At 43.9% G+C, this 15163-nt stretch overlaps 1 protein-coding gene across 32 annotated transcripts in view; it reads right to left on the bottom strand.

Moving 5' to 3' along the window:
• Positions 1-15163, bottom strand: part of DTNA (dystrobrevin alpha) — a 324921-nt gene that overhangs the window by 141518 nt on the left and 168240 nt on the right. The window lies entirely within an intron of this gene.

Here is a 15163-nt window from a genome sequence, read left to right as displayed (position 1 = left end):
TGATGTTTAAAAGGGCAGTGTTTGGTTATGTATGTACTCCCTCTCGATCTCATGTGTGGTCATCCATATGGGAGGGCCTTCTCTATTGAAGGAAAAATAGTATTTTCCAAACCACATGTACCATTTTCTTCCAGCAGCATAATGCTAAAATCATTTTTTCTTGGTTGAAAAACCCTTCAGTTTAGCAACTATTTCCTTGTTCATGTCACCTCATCATTCTGTCGCTTTGCCCATATTTATTTGTTTTGCTGTACAGGCGTTTCTTTGGCACTCATCATGGTAGTATCTGAGCAGCCAACATACATTAATGAATTCATCCTCCTGTGAGCTAAAGAAATATTATTTACTCCATCTCATAGTTAGGGGAATAGAGGCACACAGGGATTATATGACGTGCCAGGTTCACAAAAGGTCTATGGCAGAACCAGGAGCAGAATCCAGGTCTACTGAGCCCCATCCAGTGTAGCATCTTAACCACAACACCATTCTTTTCCTGGAATGTTATATTGTTACAGCTGTTTTTTATATGGAAGGCATGCTTTTGAGACCTTTAACTTCTATAAATAGGCTCATTATTATTAATTTTCTTTATATACTATAATCCATAACCAGTGGCGGATTAACAAATTTGCCACCCCTAGGCCCTCAAAAAATTGCCCCTCCCCCACGGCAGCTCACCTCTGCTCCCCTGGGGTAAGCCTGGGAGGAAGGGGGGAGTAGAGGAATTGTGGCGCACTCAGGGGATGGCAGCGGTGGAGTGATGGTGAACTGGGGCAGGGGGCAGTTCCCCCCCCCAAGAGTTACTCCCTGCGCCCGTGGGCTCCAGCTCACCTCTGCTCCGCCTCCTCCGATCGTGCTGCTACGCGCTTCTCCCTCCCTCCCAGCGCTTTAGCACGGCAAGCTTGGGAGGGAGGTGGAAGGAGGGAAGTGTGGTGCGCCTGGGGGAGGAGGCAGGCTGGGGATTTGGGGAATGGGAGGAGTTGGAGAAGGGCTGCGAGCAAATTTGCCGCCCTAGGCCTAGGCCTTGTTGGCCTAGGCGATAATATGCAGTGTCCATAACGTCCTCAAGCAGGCGAGGGTCTCACTGTGCTAGACATTTTACAGATATATTGTAAAGACAGTTCTTGCCCCAAACAGTCTTAAAGACGATACAACAGGTGGGTAAAACAGGAGGTAAGGAGGTCAGGTAACAATGACACAGGCCAATTATTGCCTAGACTGCCTCTGTGTGCAATGCAATTCATAGATGTCACTAAACTAACAAGTTGCAGTAATCTCACTTAGTTGCTTCCTATTCTTCTTCTTTCACTTTGCTTCCTACCCTTGTGAAAGACAAAGTATCTTATAGTGTTACATGAAGCTAAGAAATAGTTATTTTCAAGTCCTATTGGCAGAAATTCAGTCATCTCACATCTTCAAAATCTTCTTTCCAGATTACTATGGATTTACAAAACTAGTATGCACCAAACCCCTGATGAAATTAAGATGGTATTATGACCCACTGGTCATTGTGCATTGTGTCCCCCCCTCTGTGCTCAAACCACAGAAGACTGGAATCTTTTTCAGCTCTTAACTACGTAGCTTGACTCTTTGGCACAAGCTGTAGAGACTCATGCTTTCAACTCTGGACATCTTCAGGTCAATCCTCACAATCAGCCGAGATATCAGCTGCAATATTATTTTACTCCATCGATTCTATTGTGCTTATAGTAGACAACAGTTCACAGAAAAAATAGCAATTAATGTTATGAGGTTCTTCTCAATAGGAAATAACTTTTCTATTGTAGATAAGACAGTTATAGTGCATCTAACAACAGTTATTTTCATGGGCTAATTAATAAGGGTGTCGATCAACAAGTCAGTAAACGTCAATGTACTGCAGATTCTCTTGCTCAGAATCCTAAAATCTGTTTCAAAACTCAAGTTTTTCAGTCTCTGAAAATATTATTTAACTTGTATTGATATGCTGAGTTGATGCCTTCTATGTTCACTGTATACAATAGTCCAGCTTCAGGAAACACAGCAAATAAATGGTTTAGTAGTGACTGAGTTTGATCTGACTCTTTCAAAAGCAATCTCTTCCTCTATTTCCATGCAACACCAAGAGCACTATTTTATAAATAGTTTTTTTTTTTTTTAATAAAAATCAGGAAATATTTGATAAGAAAATTAAAGGTACTTCTCTCCCCAGCCTCCTTGCTGTTATGAGGCTTTCATTTATAAATATTGTAAAAGACTATGATTAGGGCTGCCAACTTTCTAACTGATGAAACCCAGACAGCTTTGCCCCACCCCCTACCCCTGAGGTCCCACCCATTCCTCTGAGGCCCTGCCCATGCTTACTCTTCTCCCCCCTCCATCACTCACTCTCCAAACCTCCCCCACTCACTCTCCCCTCTCCCCAGACTCACCTGCTGCCTGGAGCAGGGGATGGGGGTCAGTCCCCGTAGTGAGGGACCAGGGCTGGGGCAATTGGGGCATGGTAGGTCAGAAAGGAGGGGGGGTACAGGATCCCCCCCTGCCCTGGGTGGCAATACTTACCTCTTAGAGCCTGGTCCAGAAGCCAGCCACCTCTCTCTGTCAGGCATCAGCAGCTGAGCAGAGAGCAGCTCCTCCACCTGACTCCAGATGCTGCTCTTCCCACCCCCCAGTGGTGGAGCTTGGACAGCGATCACCTTCCTATGTCCAAGCCAATCAAACAAAAGGATCCTAAGCAGAATCACTCACAAGAGCCCAAACCAAACCAGCTTTCCCCAGCTGCAGAGGAAAAGATTGATTCCCAAATGCAACGCCCAGGAGTGCCGGCCTTTCTCCAGTACTACTCCATTCCCTCCTGAGCTGCAGACCTCACATGCAATCCCCCAGCCTATCCCTTCCAGGCAGAGCTGGAGGTCACCGCCAAATACAGCTAGCTGAACTTCCCCCCGCTTAAGCCACACAATATTTGCACCCAGAGCCCTGCTCTATTTATTGGCCCCCAACAAGATGGACCCTGCAATGTTCATTAACCCCTTACAAACACCCCAGAACACACAACCCACAAAGGGCCGAAGGACTTTTCATCCAAAAGCCCTGCAATATCCATACCTCCCCACACCTTTCTTATTCTCCTCCCAAAACAAACACGTCCCAATGCCCCACAATAGTGACTGCCATCCAACTCACAGCTTGCAATGCCACCCTCTCGAAACCCAGCTGCAAGCCCCTGCCACAAGCCCCTCATTATCCCCCAAAAAGTGCACCCCAAGAACCCTGTGGCATATAGTACCCTGCCCCACAATCCCTCCCCATTTGCATGGGTCAGGGAGCTACCACTGGCCACACTGCCCTCTGCTAGGGCAACTTTTACCCTCCTTCCATCCCAGGAACCCCAGCAGCAGGTGCCAACTTCTCCTCGCATGAAGCCAAGGGGCAACTTACTAGGGCTGCAGTAATGGCAGCATCCCCTTCCCCCTACGGCAAGGATGCAGTGCCAGGGGTGCCCCTGAGGCGTTGGTTCCAGCTCCAGGTGTTCATCAGCCCCACAGCCAAGGCAATTTCGATACGCATCCACACAGCAGTGGCCAGCTCAGAGAAGTCTTTCAGCAACTGAGGTCAGCCCTACTGTGGCCAACTGAAGAGCTGACCAGACGCTGCCAGGTTCCCTTTTCGACTGTACATTCCAGTCAAAAACCGGACACCTGGCAACCCTAATGTCATATGTCTAGTCCATCTCATATGAGTTAGACTGCTATAGTAGAAACTGCAAAGAATCCTGTGGCACCTTATAGACTAACAGACGTTTTGGAGCATGAGCTTTCGTGGGTGAATACCCACTTCTTCAGATGCACTTCTTGCATCTGAAGAAATGGGTATTCACCCAGGAAAGCTCATGCTCCAAAACGTCTGTTAGTCTATAAGGTGCCACAGGATTCTTTGCTGCTTTTACAGATCCAGACTAACACGGCTACCCCTCTGATACATAGTAGAAACTGAGGATTTTAATAGTCTCTGTTCTATAGCTATTCTTCCTACTACCAGTACATTTCTGTATCTTGAACTATGCTATATGAAGCGGGTATTTTGCACGTCAAGTAGCACTGCTGTGGGTCTTGTTTTGAATCATTAACCCTAGAAAGGAACAAATTAATTGCCATATATGCACAAATTTTGCTCATTTTATCATCTGGTCGACGCTACCCAATTAACATTTTGACAAAGGTCTATCTCACAGGCATGGTCTAGGATAGATAAACATAAAGGGAGTCAGCAAGAGTGCTAGTGAGTGAAATCATACACTGAATTTGATCAATCATGGCATAAAGAAATTATGAAGTCCTATGTAATAGGTATGATGCAAGTGAGGGCACAACATTAATTTATACAAAGTGGGACAAAGCTCCAGCAGGAGAGATTGAAAGAGACCCACCTTACAATAGCCAATAGCTCGGTGATTAGGAAACTCACCTAGAATGTGGGAGATGAAGATTCACATTCTTGCTCTGGGTATGTCCACATCCCAGGTGAGCACCCTCAGCACCACCCTATGCAATCAGTTAATTGCTTGGATTCTAGCCACTCTCTCTTTGGCTTTTCGTGAACAATTTTCTAAATGTCTTAGTTTCGTTTCACAGCTGAATGGGGAAAATTTCTGACATCTCTAAACTCTTCCTGGGACAAGAAAACTGTTTCCCTCCCACACCTTCTTTTGGGAGGCCAAGGTGTTAGCACCTCTTAAACAAGCAGTTTTCTTGTCCTTGCTCAAGAAGACACCTGAAATGAGCAGTTTTCTACACAGCTGTTCAATTTTTTAAAAACAGCTTTGGCTAAGCAATAATATTCTGTTGTCAGTACAGGCTTTCTGTCTTTAAACGAGGGGTGGGAAAACTATGGCCTGCGGGCTGGACCGTTCTGCCCAGCCCCCGAGCTCCTGGCCCGGGAGGCTTGCCCCGGCCCCTCCTATGCTGTCCCCCTCCCCTGCAGCCTCAGCTCGCTCCACCGCTGGCGGAATGCTCTGGGGGTTGGGGCTGTGAGCTCCTGGGGCAACGCAGCTGCAGAGCTGGCCCTGACCCGGTGCTCTGTGCTGAGTGGGGGTGGTGGCGGCAGAGGTGGCAGTGTGGCCCGGCTCCAGCCGGTCGGTGTAGCTGTAGCGCCGCCGGCCACTGGTGCTCCAGGCAGCGCGGTAAGGCGGCAGGGAGCAGGGGGGTTGGTAGAGGGCAGGGGAGTTTGGGGTGGTGGTTGGAGGTGGGGGTGTGGATGGCGGTCATGGGGGAAACAAGGGTTGAATGGGGGCAGGGGTCTGGGGGGAGCAGTCAGGAAGGGGGGGGTTGGATGGTGAGGCAGGGGGCAGTCAGGGGCAGCGTTTCTGGGGGCAGTCAGGGGACAGGGAGAAGGGGTGGTTGGATGGGGCATGGGTTCCAGGGGGGCCATCAGGAATGAGAGGAGGGGTTGGATGGGGCAGCGGGGGTCCGGGGGCAGTCAGGGGACACGGAGTGAGGAGGTGTGTGTGGATTGGGTAGGGGTCTCAGGGGGCTGTCAGGGAACAGGGTGGTTGGATGGGGCAGGTCCTGGAGGGGGCAGATAAGAGGTGGGGGCTGGGCCACGACCCCCTCCCCTAACGGGCCCTCCATACAGTTTACAAAACACGACGTGGCCCTCAGGCCAAAAAGTTTGCCTGCCCCTGTTTAAAACCCATTATCTACATATTTCTTCTTTGTAAGTTGATTAAACCCTTACCCGGGCACCCATCAACTGCTGTTACTTGGGACACTCTGGTTTAAATCGTCCTCTGCAATCTGTAAACCATTATTTCTTTCTATGACTTAGTAATACTAGAAATATTGATTTATGAAAAGGAAGCTACCCTCCAACATCTAGCCTATAGTTATTTTAAATATATCTTGAAAGCTGCAGCCAATACCCACCCATGGTCTATGGTAATGTAAGATGAATTAATGTGAAATCGTCTTTTCCCCTCTCCTTCCTTCTCACCCCCATAAATAGACACTGTGGGTCAAATTCAACTCTGGTGAAAACGGGTGCCACTGTGCTGACTGCAGCAGAGTCATATCTGTGCTTACTTCAGAGATGAATTTGGTCTGGTGAGTAGAAGGTTAAGAGAGATGTTAAGTGCTGGGTAAAACCATATTTGCAAAGTCACCAACTTCAGCAATCCTTGAAGTTAATAACTAGAATCCAGAAGGGCCATTTCAGAACCTTTCCCCCCTTAATGGATTTACTGGTGCCTTATGAATGACTTGTTCCATTTCTTTTAATGAAGTAGGCCTCTAATAGGTCTCTCTCAGCTTTACATTCCAGCACTAATCTTTGGCAATATAATAAAACTGTTCAGTGCTCTTTCCTGAGGCTAGGTATAATTGCATGGCACTTGCAGTACTTGTTTGTACTTTATCTAGATGAGCTACTCACAGTATAGGAGAAAAAAAGCTGTTACTAAGCTCATATCAACTGTGTGCCTCAGCAATTCTGCCTCTTCAACAGCTTGTCTTGTTCAACTTCTAAATTAAAAAAAAAATCCATGTCTTGAGTCATACATTTAGTAAAATGTTTTCTTCATTTTTAGGAAAGAATGTGATCAGAGACTGTTCATTCGTTTCCCTTTTGGGAGTTCCCTAAACACAGGATAGGCTTTTCAAAAGCACACAGCACTGGTATAATTCTTCTCTCATTGAAGTTTTGCCGTAAACTTCAGTGGGAGCAGCAGTGAGCTAAGTCTGAGCCTGTTTGAAAAACTGACTCTTAAGGTCTGAAAAACAAATCATCCTCATAAAAAAATCAACACAACACCAAAAAGAAATGGAAACAGTTTCCTGATCAGACACTTGAAAAGTGTCCAAATATACCAATATCAAAACTAATGGACACTACAAAACCAGCATCTTAACAAAGGCTAACACAATTCTCATGCTTCAGGCTTGTTTGTCTGTGGCAGTTTTTAAACACTAGGGTGAAAGCCTGTCCCCAGTGAAGTCAATGAGAGTTCTGCCCTTGGTTTCAATGGGGCCAGTATTTCATCCTTCAGCTATCATTTGTTTATTCAATATGTTTGAAAACTCTTATTTTTTAAAGATAAAAGTATCATCAACATTAATATTAGTCTATGCCTCTCCCATATCTGGTTTGCCGTTCTACTGCCTTTGACTTGGGCAGCAAAAAGGACATTTTATAGGGAAACCCATAATATAACTCTAGTGATAAGATGGCAGAGGGTCCTGAAGAGAAGCATTACATAGTTAATAATCTCTTTCCTTGAGACAGAGCATGTTGACTCCTGCTTTCACTCGGGGCTCTTCTTTGGCAGTGCAGTGCCACAAGGCAGGCTGGAGCATTGCACATATAATTAAATTCCTACAGAGCTAAAAGGATTTCTTAGCTTTCCTTGTGCTGGTACAATTAAACCCACATTCATTTATAATAAGCCAGCAGCGACAGAACTAGGTTAGGGAGGGTTTACGCATTTCAAGGCTGGTTCTAGTTTTTGGTACACAAAGATCTGAGGCCTATTTTACTGTAGGACAACAACTAGTTTCACCTCCTTTGTAAATCATAAACAACCTCTAAAGAAACTGTGTGAATACTATGCAAGAAAATATATGGCTAAACGACTAAAATTATTTATTACCCATGCACTTATGGTGAAATCAGCTGAAATCTTCTTTTAGTACAATAAAAACCTGGCAACTGATTCATTAGACCACTGAGTTTTCAACCAATTTGGTTGTTTGACACAGGACTATGTGGCTTAAAATCGTTTTGTATCATTGTCCCCTTACTGATTGGTAGATTTTGGTATCCAAAACTACCAAATGGCTAGCCATGGACTGAGAGAAGTTCAAATAACACTGTGAGCTAAAAATATTGCTTTTCTCTAAATTAAGAATTGAATGAACATATGACAAAAAAAAGACAGCACACATGGGGCACAAATACAGTAGGATAAACACTCAGACATGACAATTCAAAAAGCACCAAGAATATCACCCAGTATAATAGAGGCAAGTAGCTAGAGTTAACTAAGAAATCATTATGGCATGAGAGAGTCCATAATTACATGCGGGGACATATTTAATATTAAGGAACGTAACTCTATTGTATGTAGAAGTTTTTAGGGTGCAGCGTTTTCTTGGAAAAGCAAGAGATGGAACAGAGAAGAATTTTTTTTTCTACCCCATGCCTTCTAAATTATTTCAATATTTGCTGAAGAGCACAAGTGGCTGTGATTTAGGGGACTTCAGCTTAGGTTCTCCGAGCACAAGAGAACTGGAGAAGTAAACCATTCCTAGTAACCACGGATGCATCTGAGCGTGGTATAGGAGCAGTTCTCATGTGGGAAGCAACGAATCACAACTTCCATCCTGTCGTGTTTCTCAGCAAGAAACTGTCTGAAAGGGAAAGTCACTGGTCAGTCAGTGAAAAGGAATGCTACGCTATTGTGTACGCCCTGGAAAAGCTATGCCCATATGTTTGGGGAGGGCGGTTCCAGCTACAAACTGACCATGCTGCGCTAAAGTGGCTTCATGCTGCCAAGGGGAACAACAACAAACTTCTTCGGTGGAGTTTAGCTCTCCAAGATTTTGATTTTGAAATTCAGCACATCTCAGGAGCTTCTAACAAAGTAGCTGATGCACTCTCCCGTGACAGTTTCCCAAAATCCAGTAGTTAAAAAGTGTTCTTAAAATGTAAAAGTCTGTTAGTTATATACTTAGTGGTATATGTAAAGGTGCATGTGTTGTATTAATCTGTTTATTGTAAAGTTCTAGGAGGAAATCGCCGCCAGTGAGGTTCCCCACTGTCGGCAATTTGGGGGCCGTGTCATAAACAGATAGCTAAGGGTTAATGTCTCTTTCACCTGGAAAGGAGTAACCTGAAACACCTGCCAGAGGACTAATCAGGAAACAAGACTTTTTCAAATCTGGGTGAAGGGAAGTTTTGGGTGTGAGTTCTTTGTCTTGTGTCTGACCCTCTCGGCTATGAGAGTGATTTTTCTATCTCTTCTGTTTCCAAGTTGTAAGTACAAGATAGAAAGACAATAAGGTTTATATTGTTTTTTTTTTGTATTTACATGTGTGTAGTTGCTGGAATGTTTAAATGGTATTCTTTTTGGATAAGGCTGGTTATTCATTTTTTTCTTTTAAGCAAATGACCCTGTATTTGTCACCTTAATACAGAGAGACCATTTTTATGTATTTTTTCTCTCTTTTTATATAAAGCTTTCTTTTTAAGACCTGTTGGAGTTTTTCTTTAGTGGGGACTCCAGGAATTGAGTCTGCAGCTCACCAGGGAATTGGTGGGAGGAAGAAGTCGGGGAAAATCTCTTGTGTTAGATTTACTAAGCCTGACGTTGCATACCCTCTGGGTAAGGGGGAAGAGAGATTAGCTCTCTCATGTGTTTCCAGGACTGGAAACAGGGAGGGTGGAGTCCCTCTGTTTAGATTCACGGAGCTTGCTTCTGTGTATCTGTCCAGGAACCCAGGGAGGGAACACCTGGAGCTAGGAGGGGGAAGGGAAATGGTTTATTCCCCTTTGTTGTGAGACTCAAGGAATCTGAGTCTGGGGGTCCAGTCAGTGAAAAGGAATGCTATGCCATTGTGTACGCCCTGAAAAAGCTACGCCCATATGTTTGGGGACGGCGGTTCCAGCTAGAAACTCATCATGCTGCGCTAAAGTGGCTTCAGACTGCCAAGGGGAAAAACAAGAAACTTCTTCGTTGGAGTTTAGCTCTCCAAGATTTTGATTTTGAAATTCAGCACATCTCAGGAGCTTCTAACAAAGTAGCTGATGCACTCTCCCGTGAGAGTTTCCCAGAATCCAGTAGTTGAACAGTGTTCTTAAAATGTAGAGGTCTGTTAGTTATATACTTAGTGGTATATGTAAAGGTGCATGTGTTGTATTAATCTGTTTATTTTAAAGTTCTAGGAGGAAATCGCCGCCAGTGAGCTTCCCCACTGTCTGCAATTTGGGGGGGCGTGTCATAAACAGATAGCTAAGGGTTAATGTCTCTTTCACCTGAAGCACCTGACCAGAGGACCAATCAGGAAACAGGATTTTTTTTCAACTCTGGGTGGAGGGAAGTTTGTGTCTGAGTCTTTGTCTGCCTGCTTTTCTCTCAGCTTTGAGAAGTGATTTCTGTTTTCTAATCTTCTGTTTCCAGTTGTAAGTATGAAAAGATCAGATAGAATTTATATGTTTCTTTTGTATTTACATGAATATAGTTGCTGGACTGCTTTGGATTGTATTCTTTTTGAATAAGGCTGTTTATTCAATATTCTTTTAAGAGATTGACTCGTGATTCTGGTTTCCAGGACTGGGAACGGAGAGGGGGAGTCACTCTGTTTGGATTCGCAGAGCTTGTGTCTGTGTATCTCTCCAGGAGCACCTGGAGGGGGGGGGGAAGGGGAAAAGGATTATTTCCCTTTGTTGTGAGACTCAAGGAATTTGGGTCTTGGGGTCCCCAGGGAAGGTTTTTCAGGGGGACCAGAGTGCCCCAAAACACTCTAATTTTTTGGGTGGTGGCAGCATTACCAGGTCCAAGCTGGTAACTAAGCTTGGAGGTTTTCATGCTAACACCCATATTTTGGACGCTAAGGTCCAGATCTGGGAAAAATGTTATGACATCTCTAAATTGAGAATTGAATGAACATATGACAAAAAAAAGACAGCACACATGGGGCACAAATACAGTAGGATAAACACTCAGACATGACAATTCAAAAAGCACCAAGAATATCACCCAGTATAATAGAGGCAAGTAGCTAGAGTTAACTAAGAAATCATTATGGCATGAGAGAGTCCATAATTACATGCGGGGACATATTTAATATTAAGGAACGTAACTATTGTATGTAGAAGTTTTCAGGGTGCAGTGTTTTTTTGAAAAAGCAAGAGATGGAACAGAGAAGAAATTTTTTTTCTACCCCATGCCTTCTAAATTATTTCAATATTTGCTGAAGAGCACAAGTGGCTGTGATTTAGGGGACTTCAGCTTAGGTTCTCCCAGTACAAGAGAACTGGAGAAGTAAACTCTTCTTAATGTCCACCACATATAACACAGAAGGTTAATGTAAGCTCTTCTGTTACAAAGCTATCCATAATGGGGTGTATGGACCCTTTAAGAATAAAGGGGGCCAGAAGACTCCGTTCCAGGTGTTGGAATGAACAAAGGCCAGAAAATGGCCTGGCAGCAGAAGAGAGGAAGTGGTCCTGGGAAATTAGGAGTTGGATGACAGTTCCTTTAAAGGCCTGGGATCAGGAGCCCTATAACGTGGTGGGGGAGTGGGCAGAGCTTCCCTCTCTTCCAGCCAATTGGAAGGAGCTCTCTGGAGGAGTGCAATACACAGATTGCCTTCTCCTTAGAACAGAGGAGACATGGAAGGAGATGGAAGGCAGGGCCAGAGGGCTGAACTCCAGCCAGGAAGAGCTGGGACTGGCGGCTTTGAATGGACTAGAGCGTCAGAGGAAGAACTCTGAGTATGGCAGAAGAGCCAGAGCTAAATATGAACTGTTGAACTATGATTCTGGGCTTCATGCTGGGGATTGTTTGGATTATTTTGTGATTAAGGATGCCGAGTGAGGACTGTGTGAACTTTATTTGATATTAAACCTGCCCCAGACAGGGATGCTGTGAGCCACCACAGAGACTGTGTGGAGAGCTGAAGGGGGCTGCAAGAGGGGTAGGATGCCTGTAAAGCAAACTCCTGGCCATGAGGAGATGCTCAGGTTGTGGCCACCCTGCTACACTTTCTTGACGCAAATCTGTTCGGTCTTTGCCTCACAGCAAATCCAGGCCCTAAAGTAACTGAATTAGCCATTGGATTACCATACGTCTTGCTATATATCAGTCTGGTTCATTAGCTTTTCATGCTTAATGAATAGCTGAAAATTTAGTGGAGGCAAGAATATTAGCAAAAACTATGCACTTAATTATATATTTGGCTTCCAATGTAATCACTACAGCATAGTGTGTTAACCGTCCGGAGGTGAAAAACTGAAATAATGAATAATTCAAGAGCAAAAAACACCTTATTTCAACAGGTACAGGTTGACGGCACACAAAGGCAAATGCTAACTAAAAGGATGGAACATTAGATGCCCCCCACTGGGTAGTTTATGCTCCCAAATAAAAAAGGCTTAATCCACGGAATTACTTTTAACCTAATTAAAATCTGACATTTTATTACACAATATTATTTTTACAACAGCATACAGGGAAAAAATGTTACACAGTATAATTAGGCAGAAAATGGACCTGTACGAAAAGCCAGAATGCAAAACTAATGTCTGAAATATTATGTGCAAAGCTAATGCCTGGTTTGCTAGGAAATGGACAAAATAATAATAATAATTAAAATAAAATAAAAAAAGCACTGCTCTATACTGATTCACTGCTCCAACTTCTTGAAAATACACACACTACCACCAGCACACCTCGGGTTGTACTAAATAATTACAATTACTGTAGTAAATACCAAATATGCTGGGAACATTTTCAGTAAAACAGCTTTTAAGCTGTAAAGATCTCTGCTACAGAGCATAAACATTTCATCTTGTAGAAATATGTTCTCATGCCCTCATCCTTGCTTTCAGAAATGTAGCTGGATAAATATCCGTGTCCTGGATTTACCTTTCAGATGGTGGGGAGGGGGAGAATGAGGGAAGCCCATGAGAAAAGCAGCTGTAAAGTGGCAGTTATTTTTGAAAAATGTCTGATGCTCTTCAGAAACCCCGAAGAGCTGTTTTTCTTTATGTAAAGTACATAAGATTCTGGTTAGGAACATTATTCTAGAGGCAGATCAGTGTAAAGCAAGATCACAGACACTCACGTGCTAGTACTGTGTCCAGTTTGGGGCCCCACACTACAAAAAGGATGTGGAAAAACTGGAAAGAATCTAGGAGAGAGCAACAAAAATGATTAGGGGGCTGGAGCACATGATTTATGGAGGACTGGCTGAGGGAATTAGGATTGTTTAGTCTGCAGAAGAGAAGAATGAGGGGAGATTTGATAGCTGCTTTCTACATGAAAGGGGGTTCCAAAGAGGATGATGGATCTAGACTGTTCTCAGAGGTAGCAGATGACAGAACAAGGAGTAATGGTCTCAAGTTGCAGTGGGGGAGGTTTAGGTTGGATATTAGGAAAAATTTTTTCATTAGGAGGGTGGTGAAGCACTGGAATGGGTTACCTAGGGAGATGGTGGAATCTCCTTCCTTAGAATTTTTTAAGGTCAGGCTTGACAAAGCCCTGGCTGAGGTGATTTAGTTGGGGATTGGTCCTGCTTTGAGCAGGGGGTTGGACAAGATGACCTCCTGAGGTCCTTTCCAACCCTGATAGTCTATGATTGTTCTAGAATGCACAAAATATGTTTCCTAATTTTTGTGGAAAAGTCACATTTGTAGCATCAATGTCCTGTTCCATAAAGCATTAAAACAACACAAATACAATGCATATAACAGACATGCATGGTCAGTATAAGTCTTTTGTCATGCTCAGCACAAAGAATATCTACCTCAAAATATTTCAAAACCCTCCTCTCTATACAAAGATTATAGCTACTCATTTTCCTTTTTACTTCTGCTCAGCTGTCCATTACACTGCATACAAGTTATATACTGCAGTACAAAAACTATGTTTTTTATATAAATGCAAACTTAAAGCAATGAAAGAAGATAAACATACCATGCTGTTTCTCCTTCAGTACTGGGACAAATTAACAATCAGATTCTGATACCCTGAGTGATGCTGAGAACTACCTTGCTCTCCGAGACTTCACGGAGCAAGGCACTGCTCAACATACATGAATAAGGATTATGGATCTGGCCCAATAAAAACAGTTAAAGTGGCATCCCATTGTGCACTGATGTTGGAGGCCATATTCACTGTTTCTACTATGTTGTGTTTTGCCTGTGTATGGGCTGAGGGACGCATTCAAACCTTTGCACAGCTGCTCATGGCCAGGTAACAATCCCTGTAATTTCAGGAGCGTAGGGACTGCTTGTTCCTGCTTCTTCTAGAAAAGCAAAACATCCAGCATGCAGAATGCCTATCGTAAGATGTGCTTCAAGCACAATCATCTTTGGTGCCAACAGGTGCAATGCACTAAATGCTGCAGTCTAGCACTTAAAAAAGGTATCCATTTCTAGTCTGTCATATTTTAATGTACTTTGCATTCTATCTGCTGATTTATTTTATTTTATTTTCATAAGTAGGAGTCTTTCAAACCCCTTCCACAAAATCAGTTTTGGAAATGCAAATTCTAATCTAGGAGCCTATGTCCTTAGAGGTCTGACCCTTTCCGGGACCCCTGCCATAACATCAGCAGCTGATTAGACTCTGAGGCTTTTACCAAATATTACAATCATTCTTTGGAGGTTTGGTGAAAAGGATCTGGAAGAGGAATGCTTACCTCCTTCATTAGGGCAACACAGAGAGCTCTCAGTCCTCATTTTCTGCATTGTCCTTGAAGACCTCTTGCACTAAGCTTTAAAACCAGGAAGGAAATCAGCCACAGTTTTCCACAATGCTTAGCTCTCCAAGGACTCTCCAGGTCACTTTCAAATTAGCCAGGCTGCATGCTGTCACCCACAGCTTGAGTGAGGAGTGGTAATACTTTCCCAAGCTCCATCTACCAACTAAACTAAACCCATTTGGGGGCAACAAAATGGGATGCCCTTGACAGTGGTTTGTGCAGATGTTCGAAGAAGGACCACATTCTCGGCTGGGCTCTTCAGGTTTGGTTCCCCACTTAAAGGACTTGGGATTCACCCAGGCATGTACCTTGGACATAGCAACCAGACTCACATGACATCAAAATCTCAGCATTCGTTGTGGATTTTTTTAAATTTTTTTTTAAAGTTTTCAGGGTTGCAAAAATCCTGACAGCGTAACTCTGAAAACATGGTATCTGCCTGAGTCTGCGTGGGAGAGGAAGGGCAATTACAAGAGGATGGTCAAGCTATTAGTAGTGAAGATGCTACTTCCAGGCAGCAGCCCAAAGTTACACACTGTTTAGCCATCCAAGGAACACCAAACAATTAAAGACTCTCTGGAAAGAGAGAGGGAAGAGGGAGTTGTCAGTGAGCTAATCCTGGGGAGAACAGACTGATAGGGACACAGACAGGTCCTGTGGGATGTCTGAACCAGTTGGGCCCTTCCCAAACTTCCAGGGGATGT

The sequence above is a fragment of the Gopherus evgoodei genome, chromosome 2 (genome assembly GCF_007399415.2).
Source record: "Gopherus evgoodei ecotype Sinaloan lineage chromosome 2, rGopEvg1_v1.p, whole genome shotgun sequence".
Classification (NCBI taxonomy): Eukaryota; Metazoa; Chordata; order Testudines; family Testudinidae; genus Gopherus; species Gopherus evgoodei.
The sequence above is the reverse complement of the archived record's forward strand: the minus strand, read 5'-3'. Positions and strand labels throughout refer to the sequence as shown.